The sequence below is a fragment of the Enhydra lutris genome, unplaced genomic scaffold (genome assembly GCF_002288905.1).
Source record: "Enhydra lutris kenyoni isolate GAN:26980312 unplaced genomic scaffold, ASM228890v2 scaffoldscaffold20, whole genome shotgun sequence".
Taxonomy (NCBI): Eukaryota; Metazoa; Chordata; class Mammalia; order Carnivora; family Mustelidae; genus Enhydra; species Enhydra lutris.
In genome coordinates, this window is record NW_019154104.1 from 1,324,615 (window position 1) to 1,345,049 (window position 20,435).

General features: G+C 44.4%; 1 protein-coding gene across 2 annotated transcripts in view; it reads left to right on the plus strand.

The window, feature by feature from the left end:
* LOC111148673 (RAD51 paralog B) overlaps positions 1-20,435 on the plus strand; it is a 599,479-nt gene that overhangs the window by 391,959 nt on the left and 187,085 nt on the right. The gene's annotated exons all lie outside the window — the stretch shown is intronic.

Sequence of the window (20,435 nt, forward strand, 5' to 3'; positions counted from 1 at the left end):
GAACCCTCCTGAATATTTTAAGTGGGTTTCACCGAACACAAAATCTGTACCTTCACAAGGGGGATTAAATATTGGAGTTTTAATTCCTCGGAATAAGCAGATTTTGAAACAAACCAGATCACATCAGTCTCCTGTTTGAAACCTGCCAGGGGCCTCCCACTATGCATGGAACCAAACCTGAAGCCTCTGTCCGGGGTATCCCAGTCACTGCCTGACTCAGCCTGGCCCACCTCCCTGATTCCTCTCCTCACTCACTTGCCTCCGGCCAGGTTGGTCTTCTTTGGGTCCTTAGAGCACGGCAAAGCTTGCTTCTGCCTCAGAACCTTGATGTTTGACTCTTCTACCTCAGTCTGTGCCCTGAACTCCATGGCACCCCAGATCTGGGGCTCAGATCTCAGCCCAGACATCCTTTCTCGGACAGGACTTCCCTGACTGTCCTGTCAGTAGCCCACACATTGTTTTTGATTTCTTCATGTCACTCACCGTATCTGAAATTGACTGGCCCATCTCTTGGTCTCCTTATATACCGCTGGACTCTGGCTAGTGTGTACACTCACTTCTTAAGGCACCCAGGTATTACTAGTCCTGTTCTTTGTTATTCCAGAACTTAGAACAGTGCCTGTCACCCAGTGTCTGCTCAATAAACATATAACTTGTAAAACAGGTGAGGGAGGGAATCCTTCGTTATTTACCTCTCTCGGCTTTTCCTTCTCCCTCTTTCTCTGTTTCTCTCTCTGTTGTTTATTGTGCAGAACCTGCATCAGGGAAAGCAGAGGGATCTAATGCTGGACCACAGCCCTTGCCCCAGAGCCCTGGTCATCCTTGTTCACTTGATCTGAAGCTTCTGGGCTTGCACAATTGGAAATAACTATTATAGAACCACTCTGTTGCTATCGGTCAATAACTAAATCCAAACCACAAAGAAATTTCAAATAATCCTTAATACTTTACTAACATTAATTCTGATAACACCTTTCAACCTTAATATCCATTACTGAACTGCTTCTTTAGTTCCTTTATTTGTGAGATGCCCTGTGACCTAGCCCAGTATGAGAGAGGCCCTGTAAGATATATAGATTGCTGAGTCTTCTGATGGGGCCAGAGAAATGTGCCTGGGAAGAGGAAGAGGAAGATGGCTCACCCAGGGACCATTTATAGAGGAGGCCAAGTACCAAAGTTGAGTGCCTAGCTTTAGCTCTTTTTTATCAGAAAGTCTGGACTAGAAAGATGAGTTCTGAGGATTTTCCTAAGAGAGGAATTCTATTTTTATTTGGATTTTGAGAGATTATCTCTGTAACTTCCCACAGTCACAGGCTGAACTCCTGGATGACCCCTGCAGTGTAACGACTCTCGCAGGGGGATGGCCTGGGCCCTGTGTACTCATGGAGAGTGCAACATAGCTCGCCTTGTTGGTTTTTCTAGAGATAGCACATTTGGGTTACAGGGGTTCAGCCAGTCTCTGTCACGCAGAGCCATTTTATGGGAATAGTTGTATAATGTTAACATCTGTAGACCAAGAGCTGGACTGCTGGAAAAGACCTTGTACCTTGGGAGCTAATTCTTTATGAGTAAAATATGTAGCACTTTTCCCGTCCTTGCCTGGGCACAGTTGCTCAGCCTTAACAGTTCCCATCTGTAATGGTGGGTGAGCCATGTGCATATTTTCTTATCACCTTGCCGTATGCAGTTTGGGCAAGCAAAGGCCCTTAGTTTTTTAACTTTTCTGCTTCCTTGCTATTTCCACATGGGATAGGATATAAAGAGGTTAGAGGATTTCTCTTTAAAGATTTCTCAGGAGGGGATAAAGACTGACTGATAGCCACGTGCCTGCTGCCCTCAGCTTCAAGTCTGTATTCATACTTCTCCTTTCCTGAAGCCCCTCTTGCCCACTCTGTTTAAAATTGCAACCTGTTCTCACACATTATACCAAATCTTTTTACTCTTAACTTGTTTCCCCTGGAAATAGTCATTTCTTGACCCCTAGCTTAACACTTCTTGTGTTGATTGTTTGCCTCCCACTGGTAGAATACAGACTCCACGGGCAAGGATTTCTTGCTCTTTTGTTCATATGGTATGCCTAAGTGCCTAGAACAGTGCCTGGTGCATAATTAAGCCCTTGGTAAATATGCCCGGAATGAATAAGCTAATGTCCCAGAGAAAGGAGAGCTGATACTATGTAGTGATAAAGAGCCTGGGCTCTGGAGTCGCAGGATCCTGGATATAATCCCAGCTTTGCCCCTTAGCAGCTGTGTGTCTTCAGAAAGTGATTAAACCTCTCTGAGCCTCAGTTTTCTCATTGGCAAAATAAGGAGTATAGCACTGGTCTTGAAGGTGTGTTGTAAAGATCAAAAGAGAAAGTATAGCATGGTGGCTAAGAAGACTTTGCATTCCAGTAAATCTGGGATCTGGGCTTTAGCTTCAAGTTCCAGCTCTCCCATGACCTTTTGCGATGTTTTTGAACTCTGTGAGCTCGCTTTCTTTACCTGTAAAATGGATATAATACTATGGCCTGACGAATAGGACGGTGGTCAGGATTAAAGAGATCCGTGAGCAGGGTTTACCAGACTGACCAGCTCACAGGAAAGGATCCATTACCCTGAGCTCTTGTGAGAACAGTGATGATGGCGTTGGAAGTCAGCCTCATTGCTCATACAGAGTAAACTGCTCAATAAATGGTAGGGTTTGTTTTTTTTTTACTTTTTATTTTTTTATTAACATATAATGTATTATTAGCCCCAGGGGTACAGGTCTGTTAATCGCCAGGTTTACACCCTTCACAGCACTCACCATAGCACATATCTTCCCCAATGTCCATAACCCCACCACCCTCTCCCTAACCCCCTCCCCCCCGGCAAACCTCAGTTTGTTTTGTGAGATTAAGAGTCTTTAATGGTTTGTCTTCCTCCCGATCCCATCTTGTTTCATTTATTCCAATAAATGGTATGTTTGAGAAAAGAATAATACTAGGACTCTGGGAGCCTCCTAAATTAATGACACGGTTTTCCTCCAATTCTGTCTTCTCCAGGGGAAGTAAAGCAAATAGCTGCTATGTCTGTGAGTTTTTTGTTTCAGATTGAAAATGGAATGGTGAACAACTTTTATGTGCCATACTCCTTTCTTTGTTATTTAATGAAATAGTTCCATTATGATCTCGGGTTATTTTTGAATTTTGGAGGACTGAGTCGCCACAGGGGCTCTGCCCCACCAGGTGATCATTGGGAGAACTTTATATAACTTGGGTTTTGGCTAGCTTGTTCAGAGGCAATGACACAGGTTTGGGGAGATGGTGATACCTCGGGGGTTTGATTGGCTTCCACTTCCTTCTGTAAGAAGAGAGATGCCTCTTTCCAGCTCTGCTCATGTGCTGTGTGAGTCTTGGCAAGACACTTCACCTCAACCAGACCCCCTCACTGTACAGCCCAGGCGTGGATCCATGGTCTGTCTTGCTGTGTGACCCTGGCCAAATTAGACAACTTCACTGTACCTTCTCCATAGACAGATAGATGACAGATAGAAATAAAAAAATGGAATGGTCCTACACCATTCCATAGGGTTTTGTGAGGATTGAATGAGCTAGTACTCTAAAAGTACTCAATAATATTCATTATTATGTCCTTTACTAAAAAATTGAAGTAATCTAGTACTGTATTTTAAGTTTATGAACACTTTCTATATTTTAAAAGCCCGGGAACTGCAGCTTCGGCCCATAGTGTCCTGTGGGATCCTGAAAGCATGTGGTGAAGAGTATCTTTGCTTGAGAAGAGCCACAGATGTCCACGGTGTCTTCCGAGAAGCTATTTGGATGTAGTTGCCTCTCAATTACTCAGTGTAATGTAGGGAAATGATAGGCACCAACAGGGTCATTATGGGGGAGCTCAGGGCAATGTGGGGAAGACCCTGAGGTCAGGGCAGCCCTCAGAGAGGAAGCTGCTGGCCCAATCAGGAAGGTCTCACAAGAGGGGTTTTACCTGGTAATCTGGTCTCGGCCCAAATTTTGACCCAGAACTTATCACACTCAGGTGGACCTGGCCCTGTTTATGGTCCCAAAGCTCTCAGGCCAGACTGAGCTATAAAAGCCAAACGCCAGATTGTTAATTTTACAGTGAAAAAGACAGCTGTTCTGTGCACTGGACAGGCAGGCTGTTCTAAGTGCATTTCCCCTTCAAAGCAAGTTAAATGTGAAATCAAGTTATTGGGAAGTTACGTATTTAAGTTTGGAGTTGACAATAAGGGAGCTCTGTGATTCAGATGTTTCTGGTGGGTGGCCGGTATCCTGCTGCATCTGTCTCTGAAGCCCAGATCTACCTGCCAGGTGACCCATGCACTCACCTGAGTCCCACAGGGCCCCTGGCAGCCCTAGCTGGGGTTCAAGTCTGCATTGCCATCATTTGCATCTCTGGCTATTCTTTCTGTTAATTTTTTGGCTGACTAACTTCCTCCTCACATACTTCTTGTGCATTTTCTTTAATTTAAATTTTAGTTCTCATCAAAGTAAAACATAGATATTATTTTATAAATCTAATAATCATAATACTTAAACTGAAAACAGCATTTCCCGGCCCTAAGTCTGCTTTTCCCCTTTGAAGGATGACCACTGAGTCACCATTCTCCCCGTCAGTTTCACTCTTCCCTTCTTCCCAGTGTGGTCTCATCTTAACATTTATTTAAAACCATATTTAGTACTTATGTTATTGTGCCAAAGGAAGAACTCACAGAGAGCTACTAAATGTACTATGATTATGTTTCCCTCCCTCCTTCCTTCCTTCCTCTCTCCCTCTCTTTCTTCCTTTCTCTCTCTCCCTTCCTCCTTTCCTTCCTTCCTTCCTTCCTTCCTTTCTCTCCCCCTCCCTCCCTTCCTTCCTTCCTTCCTCTCCCTTCCCTCCCTCCCTCCCTCCCTTTCTCTCCCTCCTTTTCTCCCTTCCTTGTATTTTTGAATTTCTCTTCAGAACATATTTCTCCACCTGTTCTCCATTTTTAAATAAAAAGGGTATTTGAAACCACATCTAGCAGAAGTAACAAGTCATTGATATCATCTAACACCTAGCCTATGTTCAAATTTCCCTGATTGTCTCAAAGATGTCCTTTTATAGTTGGTTGATTAGAATAAGGACCTAAATAAGGCCCACAAGTTATATTTGGTTGTTATATTCCCTTTCTTTTATTCTGTAATAGCACACCCCCACCCCTCTTTCATTTGACATAGATTTGTTGGAGAAATTGGATGTAGAATATCTCACATTCTTGATTTGGTAGATGGTTTCCTTGGTGTCATTTATTTTATTTTTTTTTAAAGATTTTATTTATTTATTTGACAGACAGAGATTACAAGTAGACAGAGAGGCAGGCAGAGAGAGGAAGGGAAGCAGGCTCCCTCTTGAGCAGAGAGCCCGAGGCGGGGCTCGATCCCAGGACCCTGGGATCATGACCTGAGCCGAAGGCAGAGGCTTTAACCCACTGAGCCACCCAGGCGCCCCCCTCAGTGTCATTTAACTTGTTCTTCTATATCCTATTAGATTAGGATTTAAGATTTTTTTAAGCAAAAATATTCTATAGGTGGTGCTGTTTACTTCCTATTTTATCATGCCATAAGACAATAATGTCTTGTCATGCCACCTTTAACACTGATTAAATTGATCAGTGGGTTCAGATGGTGGCAGCTGGTCATTCCATTGCCAAGTTCCCTATTGGCTTATCACCTAATCTATTGATGATCATTACCTAGATCCTTTATGTTATGGGTCACATATTCTGTCCTTTCATTGTGTCATTCACAGTAAGTGCTGATTACCTAGTTTGACTCCAATGTAACTCCAAGTCCTACCAGATAGCTGACTGAATTTACCTGGAAGTGATATGCTTCTATGTTATGTCGATTAATGTTTTTATTTGAACGTCTAGTTGAGGTTTGCTGTTGACTTAGAAAACATAAACAGGAAAGTGGAAAGCTTTCTTGTCAGTCATGTTGAAAAGTAACTGGCAGGAAAAAAATAGATTTTGAAGAAGAGTCTGCTTTAGTTTCTAATGTCTTCTTTCTCCAGGGCAGGAAAGCTCTGCAGTCTGCTGGAAGCTCTTCTGCCTGTGAGGGGATTGGGGGAAGCTACCAGAACAGACACAGGACACATAGTCGTGTGAGGACTTTTTGGTTGCTATTGTAGTTTAGTTCCTACTCCCCTAGTTGCTAAGAGGTCTTTTGTAAAAATTTTTCCTAAGCCCTGTTTGCATATGATTAGGGCTTTTCCTTTCCTCTGTAATGGGGACTGGTACCCTTGATGTGTTTTAGCAGAATTTAGCTTCTACATACAATTTGAGACACACATGCATGTACGCAACACTTGAGATTTTCTCAATTGCCATATTATTAGTATTGTTATTTTACTGTGAGAACCTGCCCTGTAGGAGCCAACTTCAGTGGCAGGATGAAGCTATGAAGGCACCTTGCATCTCCTTCCTGCAAGGTTGGTCCCTCTAGTGTCTCTTGGCCGGCGGTGGGGAGGGGGGGGTGCTTTTTCCATGCTTTTCAAAGACCTCTTTGGATTAAAAGGAATTTCTAGAATAGATGCCTGGTCTATTCTGACACAAACTGATTACATTTTTAGTGCCTGCCAGTATTCCAGAGTTTAAGATCCTCCTCTAAAGTACTCTGTAGTTCAAATTCTTATAATATTAGGGCCTCTTCTGCCATTTGTAAGAACCTTCCACATAACTCTCAATGACAAAATCGCACCCTTCTTTCAAGGCCCAGATCAAATGACACCTTCCCTGAGTCCCCCAGTGAGAAGTCATTCTTCCCATCTTCTAGACCCCAGTGGCTCTCTCTCTTCACCCTCCAGATGACAAGGATTATTTGCTCCCTTTCATTATAGTTTGTAGAGTAATACTCATACTACTCCTCCCTTTGCCAGAAAAACAGCAGTCGTATCTTTGCTTTGTTTTGACCTAGTTAGTATTTAACAACTATTTTATCTGCATTTCAGATTGTGATAAATAAAGAGACTTGAGTAGTTTTATTTTGTCAGATATTCAGCTGATTCCTGAGTTATGCTTCAGTACCTATAGGGGGCCCCACCAATCAGATGTGGAGCTAAATATTCTATCTCAGAAGGGGGAGGGAAAAAATGTGTAGAGGAATTAACATGGAATTTGGAGTCAGAAGATTAGATTCAACACCCACCTCAGTCACTTCAGAATCACTGCATTAGAGCAATTGGTACATCATTGGGCGCCCTCCCTGGTAGCAGAAAGAGATGTAGCAAAAGTCACTTAAGACTTAAGATTTAGCTCATTAGAAAGAGAGAAGAGGAGAAGAGACTGTGTGGATTTATGAGTAGTAGTGGTTGGTACAGGAATGGAGTCTTGGCCTTTCAAAGCGCTGCGAGGTGGTGCTGGCTGGGGAAGGACGTCTGGGAGGGGTTCTGCTCTAGCTGCGTGACGCGGGATAAGCCTACAAAGCCCATGGGGTTCACAGTAAAAAGAAGATGGTGGGGTTGGGGAGGGAAGCCGTGAAATACACTTTACTCTTTAACTCCTTGCAATCTTGCCCCAGAGCTACCTAGTCCCAGATATAGCTTTCTTTCACTTCTTTGCTTCTACTGTTCTCTCTTAGGAACTCCTTTGCTGAATTCATGAATCGGGCCACTTCTAATAAACCATAACGAGCACTTAACTGAGCCTCACATTAGTAACAGAGGACGACCTTCGAAGAGAGCATAAAGGCTGCAGCACTGTGGATAGTCACTTCTGAAGGGAGAGGAAATAAAACCAAGATCCCCTTGCACTGGGCATCACAACTTCATATGCAGTTCCTTGTTTCAGAAAGACACTGAGACCAGCTTTCTCATGAGAGTTACTCCTTTACTGTCAATCTGCCTCTCTCTGGGAGGCACTCTCCCCTTCAGGGGCAAGGAGTGTGAAGAGCATAGGAGTCAGTGGACCTAGGTTTGGATCCATATATATGCTGAAAACTTTAGGCTACTCACTTTTTCCTCTCTGATGTGGAAAGAGATGTAATACTGACCTTACCACTAGATGATAAGGAGATTCTGTATTGTGTGTATATAGCCCCTTTATCTTTTCTAAAGCAACATAAATAATTCTTCCCTGTTACCATTATTTCAAAAGGCACATCTTGTCATGGGCAAGAATCAGAACTACACTGTGGTCTAATGGCTCGTCTGCTTACTAACGTGAGCAATTCCCTCCACCTCTTGGTGCCTTGTTTTCCTCTCTTGTGAAATGGTCAAGAATATCATTTGTCTACAAGGCAGAGGATCATAAGAGAAAAGCGGAAAAAATGAAACAAGATGGAACCAGAGAGGGAGACAATCCGTAAGAGACTCTTAATCTCAGGAAACAAACTGAGGGTTGCTGGGGGGGATGGGGGAGTAGGGATAGGGTGGCTGGATGGTGGACATTGGGGAGGGCATGTGCTATGGTGAGCGCTGTGTACTGTGTAAGAGTGATGGATCACAGATCTGTACCCCTGAAACAAATAAGGCATTATATGTTAATAAGAAAAAAAAGAGGGGGTGGGGAGGAAAGAGTATCAGTTGTCCAGAGAAGAAAGTTATTTGAAGCAGAAAATGTGCAAGGTAGACATAGGACTGATGAGTTTCCATTCTGCTATTTCCAATTCTACCTACTTCATTTCTTGCAGCAGAATTGAAAATCTGCAGGAGATTTCCTAGTGCCGTGCTTGAGCGTGGTGATTCTGGCTGAAAGAAGTGATAATGGAGTCACATAGATGTGGCTTCTTGCTGCAAGCCATGCCAGTTACAGAATACATTTATCCTCAAGGTGGAGGAGCAATGTGACCTACCACGTAGGGCTGCAGTGAGGGTTAAAGCAAGTTATGTTCATAAGCCACTGAGCATACTGTTTGGCACCCAGTGGGCACTCAGTGAGGGTTAGATTTTTTCCCCTAGACTATATTATGCTCTTCAGTTTTTACCCTCATCAAATCACATTTATTATACATTCTGAATAAGGCACGGTTAGAATAAGGCAACGGTTCAGAATAAGGAGATGCCTTTTTTTTTTTTTTTTTGAGATTTTTATTTATTTGAGAGAGCAAGAGCACAAGCAGTCACGGGGGCAGAGAGAGGGAGAAGTAGACTGCCTGCTGAGCAGGGAGCCCGATGTGGGGCTCGATCCTAGAGCCTCAGGATCATGACCTGACCTGAAGGCAGCTGCCTAACCGACTGAGCCACCCAGGTGCCCCTTGGAGGTGCTTTAATAACGGGGTACTAAGGGACCGTCAGGTTGACATGAAGCATGGAGGGGGCCAGTTATGTTTGCCTTGTATAAACCGCAGTGGTATTAGTGGTATCTCGTCTCCTTGCCCTGGTCCTGAGCCTGCTGAGTCACTGTTCCAGCCGCATGGCCCATGATCTCTGGCTGTGTCTATGGAACACAGCAGAGGCCACAAGAAACCAACACTGATAAATGGTAGATCATTTTGAGGGATTTTTGTTTGCGTTCCTATGCTTGCTCTCCTGGCGAGATGGGAAACCTTTAATAAGGCTTTTCCTAAATGATGCTGCATGTGAAATGTGGATTTCCCCCCCTCTGTTCTCCTAACAAATGACCATTTCATGAGGTTTCTTTTCATTTTTTTCCCCTTCTTCTTTCCTGCTTCTCAGTACATTCCACAAAGAGCTTATTCCTCTGCTGGTTACTGATTGATGGTTCTACTCTGTATGCCCTTTAATTTTGCAATAAACCAACAAGGAGTTGAGACCACAAACTTAAAAAGAATTGACTTATTTATTTGACTGGATTCACTGGAGTAACAGGCAGATTTAGTCATTTCAGTGTGGTCCTGGGGAGGGCAGGAGGAGTCCATGAGCCTGAGCACTGTGTTGTAAATAACCAGACAGAGAAGAGCTTCCTTGTCCTCCCATTCCAAAGCAGCTGGCTATTCCTTTTCAGCCATGATCCCTTTCTAGGCCTGGATCTGAGCAGGAAATCATCCACAAGACTTGCCCACAGCCCCAGGATTCTGAAGTCAATGGGACTTCAGATATGTGGAAATGGAAAGCCACCATCCACAGCTCCCATGTTTCTTGTTTTCAAAGGGCTCATCATGCCCCTTAAATCTTTGCCACCATGACCACAAACCTGCCTGGGTTACCAATGCTTCCAGGCCCGGCCTCTTGGCTGGATGATGTCAAGGACCAAGAACAAAGCTCTGATCCTACCGGTTCCATCCCAGCCGTGTCTCCACCGTAGACAGACCAGGGCTTCCGTCACAAACACCGGCACTAATATACCTCATGAATCAATTACCAAACATGAAGAATTGACTGATTTTTTTTTTTTCTTATTCAGCACCACCAGTGTATGGTGTAAACCAGTCAGAAAATGCATGCAAACATCATTTCAAGTCAGAAAACAAGAACAAACTTTTTGAATGGCTCACGCGGATCCTAACTAAACTGAAGACAGTCCCTTTAGGTTATTTATATTTAAGGAGGGCAGCTACCCAGGGCTGTCCCCTGTGAGTTGAAGTAGAGCTGGAAAGATAAAGGCCCCCATGGGATTCGTCCGGGCTACGGAGTTCCTTCTCCAGATCCCAGTGCCATTTGCAGCCCTACCACATCTAACCAGCTAACTGCCCGTCCTCTTCTGCTCTTATGCGGCAGCCTTTCTTCTGAAACTCTTGTCATCACATGTTAGCAGAAGTGAAAATATTAGCAGAGAGGTTAGTGGCCAAGACAGAAATAGAATCCAGGAGTCTGTGTCTTTTTTCTCGCCATACCTGCTGGAGCATGGTTCCTCCCCGCGCCGAAGACTCAGTATTTCCCAGTGCCACCAAACAGCATTCTAACAGTCAACTGGTTTCTTCTTGCTACTGAAAGTTGGTCTAAGTCTTCAACATCTTGTTCAGTTTTCCTTTACATGTGATTTTGCATTAAATCACATGGCCCTTGGTCTGTCTGATCTCAGCAAATGCCGTGCTCTGAGGAAATTAATCCACAAATATCCAGGAGGATGTGCGTGTTCATGTCAAGGAGCTTTTACGTGGTAGAGCCAGCACACACTGCAGGTGTAGACAGACCTGGTTTGAACTAGGCTCTGCCATGCGCTAGCTGTCCGTCTCCGAAAATGGCTCAACTCCTCTGAGCCTCTGTTTCCTCATCTTCAAAACCAGGGGAGTGACCTTTGTCTCACTGAGGTGTGAGGATGAAATGAACTCATGTATGTAAAGCACTTGGTACAGGCTTGGATCCACAGGAAGTAGACATTAGTCCTCTTCTCCCTTCCTGCCTTTAGAATGGGGACAGGGAGGCAGAGACACATGGAATCTCAGAACATTTACACTGTGGGTAGAGAGGTAAGAATCACATCCATGACACAGAGAAAAAAATCCTCGTACTAAATTCCTTGGGACTGGTTGGCAAGTGGGAACATTAGGAACCGAGAGATGAGTCTATTGCAGCTGGCATGGTGAGGAAAGACTTCTTGGAAGAGGTGGGATTTGAATTGGTCCTGAGAGATGGAAGCTGGAAGAAGAGTAAAGGATGACATTTCAGCTTTGGCATGGGACACTTGGCGTGGGGATGAGAGCCAGAGTGAGTGAACCACGAGAAACCCAGAGAAGACTGAAAATGTCACAAGCTTCAGTGTTCCCACTGGAAAAAATGGAAGTGGGTAGAATAAGTAAAAAGCAGATAGTTGTTAGGCACCTGCTAGTTATTAGGCTCTGTCTTGAGTGCTTTCTGTGTCAACTCATTTATCCTCAAAACTGGTATAATCGTTCTCTCATTATGCAGCTGAAGAAAATGAGGCACAGAGAGATTACATCATCTACCTGGAATTCTACAGCTGGGTGGTTGTAGAGCTGAGGCAGAAACCCAGGAGGTCTGACCCCAGAGCCCACCCTCCTAACACACAAGAGCCCTTTCTCTCGTGAGGCAGTGAGGAGTGGCTAAGACCCCTCTGTGAGCGTCCTCCGAAAAGTGTAAAGCACCATGCATACATCAAGTGCAGTCGCTATTCCTGTTAATGACGTGAGGTGAGAGGTGAAAAGGCAGGCAAATGAAAATGAGGGAGGAAACATGACAGGATAGCATTCTCGTGCAGTTCCGATTAGCAGCTCATGTCCCTCACCGTCCCCTCCAGCAACCATGGGGGCCCAACGCAACCTCACACTTTCTCTTGGAACAGAGCTCCCAGTGGCCATTCCCAAGCCACCAGAATAGATACTGGAGACTGAAAACCTATCTGACATCTGGCACTGGGGCTTGTGCCTTGAGTGTGACCTGCCCTTGGCTAGGACATCATTTTATGGGCCTGTAGCACATGATGGGATTGGCTCGTTAGTGGCCATGATCAAAGATCTCCACTCCAAGGACATTGCCATGGAAGGGCATTTCCCATCCTCACTTGCCATGTAAATATTTAGCCATTTTAATGTATTTGTTTTGGGCCTATTCCTCTTCTGTCTTTTTTATGTTGACTTTGTTTAATTATAGGTTATTAGTGTTTGTGGATGTTGATGTCATTTATTTAAGTATGGATATAGACAGATAGCTTCAACTCCCAACTCCCCCACTTCTTCAAAAAAAAAAAAAAACCCCAATGCTTTACACAGTATCCCTTCTTTGAGAATATCAAATACATAGTTTTTGTTCAAAGACTTCTCTGATTAGGCTGCTGTCTTGGAAATTTGTTCCTAGGCAGATGTTCTGACTCCTTTTGAACAGGTTGTGAATGATCTTTGCTCTCATTTTATGCTACAGATTGACTTTGGAGATAGAATTGAATGCACACACCCAGTTTCTGAGTTCAGAGAGCCCTTGGAATGCCATTTGCCTGAGTGGCACAGAGATACAGAAGTCAGATTAGTGTTGGCTTGTTCTTCTTTGGAGGTTTTTCAGAAGCAGGGTGAGATCAGAGGCCCCTCTGGGCTTCAGCTCCTCCCCGGGACAGGCCGCTATAACTTTGGCTGGGGCTGGAGAACAGTAAAGTCGGTGTTTATCAGGCTGGACTCCCCCAAGAGCCATACTTTCAGACCCCTGGGGAGCAAGTGACTCAACAGAACTCTTTTCTTGGTCTCAAATGAGTCTAAGGAGGGGAAATCAGTCAGTAGTAGCTGCCTGTGACGGACTGATCACGAAGCTGTGTCTTTCTAACCCTCCTTGCAAATCAAAAGGAGGGGAATCCCCAGAACCCAGGCAAACACGTGAATAGAAAGCACCATCAATTAACAAAAACACCTAAAAAGGTCAGCAGAAACTCAGGGGGCTGTTGGAAATTCACCTCCCCTGCCTTTCTATGGGGCTCAGTGGGCAGTAAGGGAGTGGGCGAGGACAACCAAACAAACCACCAAAAGTGACTCGGCCGCAAGAAATGTACAGCGTGGTGAAGGCTGGTAGGAAGGTTCCTTCCACATCTGCGAGCCTCAGAGTCATCCAGCACTTGGCCTTGTTCGCTTCCAAGCCCCAGCTGGCCACAGACCTCTCGGATCCCAAGCTAAGGGCAAAATGGCCCACGGTTGGGGAAGGCGCCGTTTGAAGCTGCTGTGAGCCCACTGTCGCAGGTCACCAGCGCTGCGTGTTATTTCCTGCAACGAGCCCAAGATCACTGACAGGATGTCGCCCAGGTTGGGCTGCAGGTGGAAACAGCATACCGGGCTGCTGTTTGTGGCCTCACAACAACTGTCACCCCATTTGAGACCCGGAACCAGCATGTGTTAACCTCAGCCCCACTGGAGCCGTGGAGCAGCACGGTGAGAGTGGAACCAGAGCGTTCACGCCCACACAGCAGCTGCCCCCCCCGGGGTTTCCACTGCACCCCCTTGCATGTGCACCCCTGCAGAAGTGAGCCAAAGCCACCCTACCGTGCTGCAGTTTTCTTATATCTTTATTTTGACCAAATGGCAGACGTAGTTTTGCTTGCGTTCGTTGTCTCTGAACTCTGATCTAGATAACGGCTGACATAGAAGCAGTAGTATCATCAGTCTCTGTGTGATTGAGTGTGTGTTTGTGCGAAGCTGTGGAGACTCATTTCTCTTCCTCCATCTCTGTGGCCTCGTCCTGAGCCCGTGTCTTCGTTCAGGACTCTCCTACTCTAGGGACTGTCCTCCTAAGCAGTGTCTCTTGAGCATCGCCTGTGAATTTCCACAGTGAGACCTCCGAGAGAGATTTTTTTTCCCCCGGATTCATAATAAGAGATGTGAATTTTTTATCAAGCTTTGAAAGTATTCTCACAATAAATACCAAATTATTTGAAGTTGTGGCCTTTGTTCTTTTCTTTTCCTTCTCTCTTCCTCTGCTACTGCCAATTGGTTCTGTGTAAAATGGATTTCTCAAGGGTAGAGATGATGAGAATCAATGATGAGATGAAATTTTAAGTATAACACTCATCACGATGCGAATTGAAATGTGTAACATTTTTCATAGCAGCCTGCTACATTTATAGCCGTAATAGATTCATTTTCTTTATGTCTTTTATGGACTCAACACTTTTTAGATTCAGAGAAGTTAGGAGCATTTTCCAGAATTGCACAGCAGGCTAGTGACAGAGCCAGAAATACGAGGCAGGATGCCTGACTCCCACAACAGTGTTTTCTTCAGGCCAAATTGAAGTTTGGTCCTTTTACCACAAATATTTTGAAAGGAAAATCCCCCATGGCCTTTCAGATTTTCCCAGAAAACAATTGTCCTACAGACCTCAAGCAGGCTGGAATACTAAAACCTTATCAGTTCTTTCTTTTAGAACCGACAGTTGATATTCTCTGGGCTGACACTAAAGAAGAATGATTATTTTTTCATAATGGAATGATTTATAATTTTCCAGACCTTGGCAAAATTAAGCCAGTGAATAGTAAAACCAGAACTGTGACGCTCAAACGCCAAAATATTTGGTCTGACTTTAGTTCACAACAAATACTGGATATCTCCTTTCAAAGCTGGAAGTGACAGGAAAGGGTTGGGATGGGGAGAGTCAGGGAAGAGGCATGTGTCCGTGAGTGTGGGCCTCTAGGCCTCTCTTGGGGGCACTCCCTCTGTTCTTGTACTGCACCCGGAGCTGCCCTCCCCCCACCTCGTGCGCTCCCCCACTTTCTTGAGGAGGAGGGAGGGGGGCCCTCCTCCTTTCCCTCTCACTCCCAGCTCCTGTACAGCAGAATGGGTTGGGGCAGACACCGTCATGGTTGGGAATCAAGAGGAGAGTATGGTGAAAACCACTCCAGGGCCTTTCTCTCAAGCCTCGGTGATGAAAGGACTCAATGAACCTTAACAATTTCTCACAGGAAAATTCCGGCCTCTGTCTTCTTATAAACAGGACATTCAGCAACCCTTAACAGAGCCAGGATTAAAACCCAGAATTTCTGACTTAGCCAACCAAGGCCTATGTTTAGATAGAAAGGCTCGATCACCCACTTATCTGGCAATTAGGATCATTTTAGATACCAAAAATAACAGTTTAAAAAAGCATACCTTCGAAAAATAGACCATTTTTAGTACAAAAAGAAGGAAAAATGAACTATGACTTCAGAACCTATGAAAAGCAGAGCCTGTCATTTTGAGAGTGCTCGACTGGGCTTCGGGCAGGCAGTTTGAGCAGAGTTATCCCCCAGCCCTTCTCTCCATCGCATGGGCGATGCCCTTTCTCTGCCTGTTTTCCTGAGTAACTGGGAGGATTCAGGACCACCGAGGCACCTAGCGCTACAGACCCAATTAAAGCTATTTTAGAACTTGTCTGATTCTCTGTGTTAGAGTGTAGCAAGTTTCTGACAGAGAGTGGGTGGGAGGAGGAAGTGGGTGTTTTTATGGGCATAGAAATGACCTGGAAGGGCCTCGCGATTCCTCTAGCCCAGCCTCCCCCCCTAAACTCTTGTACAGAGACATGAGTTCCATGAAGAGCTTTAGATCCCAGGCCTTCTGTGGGCCTCGGAAATGACGTGCCACGTGCATCCAGGGCCACTGAACACCACCAAAATGATAGGCAGAGCTCGACTCAGACCGCCTCAAATGCTTGGCTCCTTTGTAGAAGCTGCCGCTACTTACCGACTTGACTTAACGGTTATTTTGTGGCATCGGAGTCCAAGAGGACTCTTGCCACAAGATCGGGCTTGTTACAATGCAGCACTTCGATAATCTTCCCATTTCTGGACATTAAAAATAATAAACAAAGAAATCTATAGATCAGATTCTCTAGACTGGGACATGCAGGCCTGGAGAAGTCACCCATCCTGAGGTCTGAACTGAGAGCTCCTCTCTCTTCTCCTCTGCCCACTGCTGCCTTAGGAGAAAGGATGGGCAGGGAAGCCTGTGCATCCCTTCATCTTATCTGAGCTGCTCGCCTCAGGCAGGTAACTCCAGTTCACCTGGTGGAAAGTGAGCCTTGCAGATTTTGCCTCTCATTTGCCCCAACAGAAAGTTGAATGAGGGCATGTGCCATATATTTAGGTCCTTAAAAAAAAAATCCGACTTGTAAATACTGAGTTATAGATTTGCTGACCATGAATATTTCTTTTGCTGACCAAAGAGGGCCAGATAGTCTATTCCAAACTCTTCTGTCCCAGGCTTACCATGAAGTCCTTCTTCTCTGCCACCTTCCAAGAGTCCAATAAAAAGGAGCTTCTTCTGCCAAAGGCTGTGCCTTTAGATCTTAAAGTTCTCCACCCTGATTTCTTCAGGGCTGTCCCACTTTCTCTTCTGTGCCCCTTTTTCCAGTATTCCCATGGGCTGCTCCTGGAGGCCCCAGCAGAAATACTTCTAATACTTCACTGGAGGGTAGATCAGACCAGACATACAGTGGCCCCTAAGGTAGAATATATTCTGGACCAGAAAGTGTGAGTAGGATATGGGGCGTGGGTACAGCATAGGTAGAGCCTGGTCATAGCATAGCCAAGGAAGGATGGGTCTACTGAAGGCAAGCGGTGTGCACTGGACACAGAGACTCGTGGAGAGGCAGGCCAGTTGCCCATGGACTGCACCTCCCCAAACCCCTGAGCCTTGGAGCTGATGGCTCTGATCAGCTTATTCTGCTCCTACCTTCTTATCTCCAGTTATTTGCTCTCTGAAGCTATTTATTTTTAATACTTAACAGAAATGAGTCATATTTCTGTTTGTGTGTTAGTTAGGCTTTTTCATCCATAGGACCCTGTCTTCTGACCAAAATGATAATCCTTCATACCCATCTGCCTTATTAGTTTACCTGATCCTTAACTATTTCCTGTCTCTCCACATTTTTTTTCTCTAAGTCCTGTTCACCGTGAAAGCAGGACTTACTGGGTTATTTATGAATATGTACCCTAAAGTTTCTTCTTTTTAAAAGAGCTTTATTGTACCCTTAAACTGAGCATAGACGTTGTACATAGAAGGACTGAGTAGGTGCACTTAGAGAAGTCAGATAATGCCAGAGAAAACTTGGAACCCAGGGACATGGTCTTTAGAGACAGAAGTCTCACCCCAGTTTTGCCTTGGGAGAGAAGCACTAAAAATGAGACTCAAGGCCTCTGTGGCATGACGAGAGGGCCATTTGCAAGCCAAGTGTACCCGAAGCTTCCTGCAACCCAGAGGGCAGTATGGAGAAGCCCTGGGAGTGAGTGGTCTCTCTACATACAGCGTTGAGTGGAGACAATAGTTACTTTATCTGACTTACAAAGCCTCCTCTTCCCAGTAGGCGGATGGTATTCTCCTTCCTGAACAATAAACTTGAAGCTAGACTTGTCTCCTCCTGGCTTCAGATGTGATCATGACCGTTAAAACAAACAAACAAACAAACAAACAAACAAACAAACAAAAAACCAGCATATCTTCCCCTTAGCCCAAGAGTCCCATTCTGGCCTTTGATCTGTAGTTCATGGAGGGTAGGCCTGGGGGGGGGGGGTGTTTTCAATAAGCCATACTTTCAGAGAAATGGCAAAAAAGTTGGATGTAATTTCATTTAAATTATCATGGGTTTTTGAACATATGAGTGTTTGTTCTTTGTCAGCAGTGGGCTATATGACATAGAAAAGGGAATCAGGTGTATTCTCTACCTAAAAAGGAAAGTACCAGACAGCAAAGGATAGCTAAATACAGTGATGAGTAGTAACATTTTAGCATTTACCGCTGGTCAGGCACTAATGCTAGGGATCTTATTTGCATTATCCAGTGGCACAAAACCCTGTGAGTTCAACATTACCATGCCAGAGAGGTATGGGACTTGCCCGATGTCATACAGCTAGAAAGTGCTGGAGCCCAAGATCTTAACTGGGATCTGTCTGACTCCCAAGCCCTTACCCTAACTACTGTGCAGACTGCTCTCCCACAAATAGAGCGCCAAGCATCAGAAGCCCTGATCTTTCCAACGGAGTAAAGTGGCAAGGAAGCCCTTTTGAAGTGTCAGTCGGAACAAATTTTCAGAAACAGGTAGTGTTAAGACTCTGTTTACAACGTGTAATAGTATTTTATAGGTTATTTTAAGGGTGTAGTTTTCCGGTCTCCAGGGGACAACCCATCTATAGGCTTCTGCCCAAGCTGGGGTTATTTGTCAGCGATGCTATTTGAAAACGTTTCCATTCTATCATTTTGCTGAACACGGATTTAGAAAACCACAACAATTTAGTACGATGGTGTGATTAGCAAAGCCCCGAGTTTGGTTCCCGCGGGTCCTTCAGTGATTTGGCTTTCGGGTGCGTAATGCAAAAGGAGAGGATTATTAGCAAAACCACTTTTGCCCTGGGAAAGTGAAATGTCTTCTTCTCTACCTCGTCTTTCGTTGGATGTGGAAATGGGGCTGAGTACCTTCTGAGGGACATCTGGAGTTTGGTTTGAGGTTCTGCTGGACATAACTTTATTAGTTCTGTATAATAAAACCATCTCAGGACAGGCTTCCATGAAGGACCAGTGAAATATTAAAATCGAGGGGGAAAAAATGATCTGAATATTTTAGTAGGTGGCTCATCTCTTAACTTACAAGTTTCTAGAGAAGACATACAGAGCCCTTACTCTTTATTTCCCCCTGTGAATATGGTGACAGGCCTTGCATGGGAGGTATTCAGTACAATTTTTTTTGTATTATTATTGCCATATCATTAAAGTTCGTTCATTTTTACCAAGCCATCTTTCAGAAGAATCCTCTTAAAAAAGTAGAGCTTTCCTATTTTAATCTCTCAGAAGCTTCACATTTTTAAAAACTAGGACAAACAGATACATTGTTTTGTAGTTTAGTAAATAAAGCATAAATAAATAAATAGTATTTCATAATAAATAAATAAATAGTATTTTCAGAGTAATACCAGTACCTTATGGGCCTGCCTTTAAATGATTGCTATCTTTTTCTTACTGAGATCATTGAATAAAACTTAAGAAGGGCTAAGATTGGGAGGAGTGATTAGATCCTAAAGTGTATCCTAGTGTAGAAAATTGTGGTTTAGAGTTCTCCTGTTAGATCTAATTGTCTGAAGCACATGGCATTTACTATATATTAAATAGATATTTAACTTATATAGCATCGTTTCTGAAGAAAACAACACCAATAACAATGGCTCCCATTTATTGATTATTTACTACGTGCTGGACGTTATGTTAGGTGCCTCACATTGTTTATCTCACTTAATTCTTGTAACAGTTCTATAAGGTGGGTAGATTTTACCTGTGAACAAATAAAGCTACTTAACTCAAACGTTGAAGTGACTTTCCCAGCGTGTGTGGTGTCAGAGTCAAGATTTGAGCCCAGTTTAATACAACTCCAAAGCCCACGCCCTGTATTATAAAGAGAGAAATGAACATAATTTGTATTCATACTCCTACAAATGCACATTTGTTCTTGGAAGAGCAGGCTGTTATTCCACTCTGTAAAGCCATTGTAATGCAGACACGTCGTGTGTGATTCTTACCAGTCCAGAGGAAAAGCAGGGAAGCAGAAGGATGCAGAGGAGATGAGCGTGTACTTAGAAGAACGCTGCAGGGTCTGACTGTCGCTTCAGAGCAGCTGGACACTCATAAGCCTCGGTCACACACACGGACCTTGCAAAGGTTGTCTTTGCTAATAGAGTACTTCATTTCTTTGCCTGACCTTGCCATCATGCTCCCCTCTCAGCCCCCAATTAAGCTGCCATTGGTAGAGGATTTATAACGTGTCCCTGGTTTGTTCAAGAGACAATGACAGAGGTGTAGCTGAAAAGCTGGACAATGAAGAATAGAGATCGTTTCCATTTCTCTTCAAGTTCAGGGGCAGCAAAACCATAGCTGACCCCCGGGACAGACCAAGATGGTCCAACTAGATGCTTATTCCAGATACTAAGTGCCTAGTACTGTTTTCAGAAGGGACGTTTCCTCCGAGTGACCAAGATGCCCACAGTTTTTCCGCATGATGGGAACCCCCACCAAACCTTGGGAAACAATTGTGGTGTTAGTCGGTGTAATGTTCCAGGAGAGAATCTGTATTTTATTCTTCCTTCAGGCTTCTAAACAATATAGTAAGTTTTATAAATGAAGATT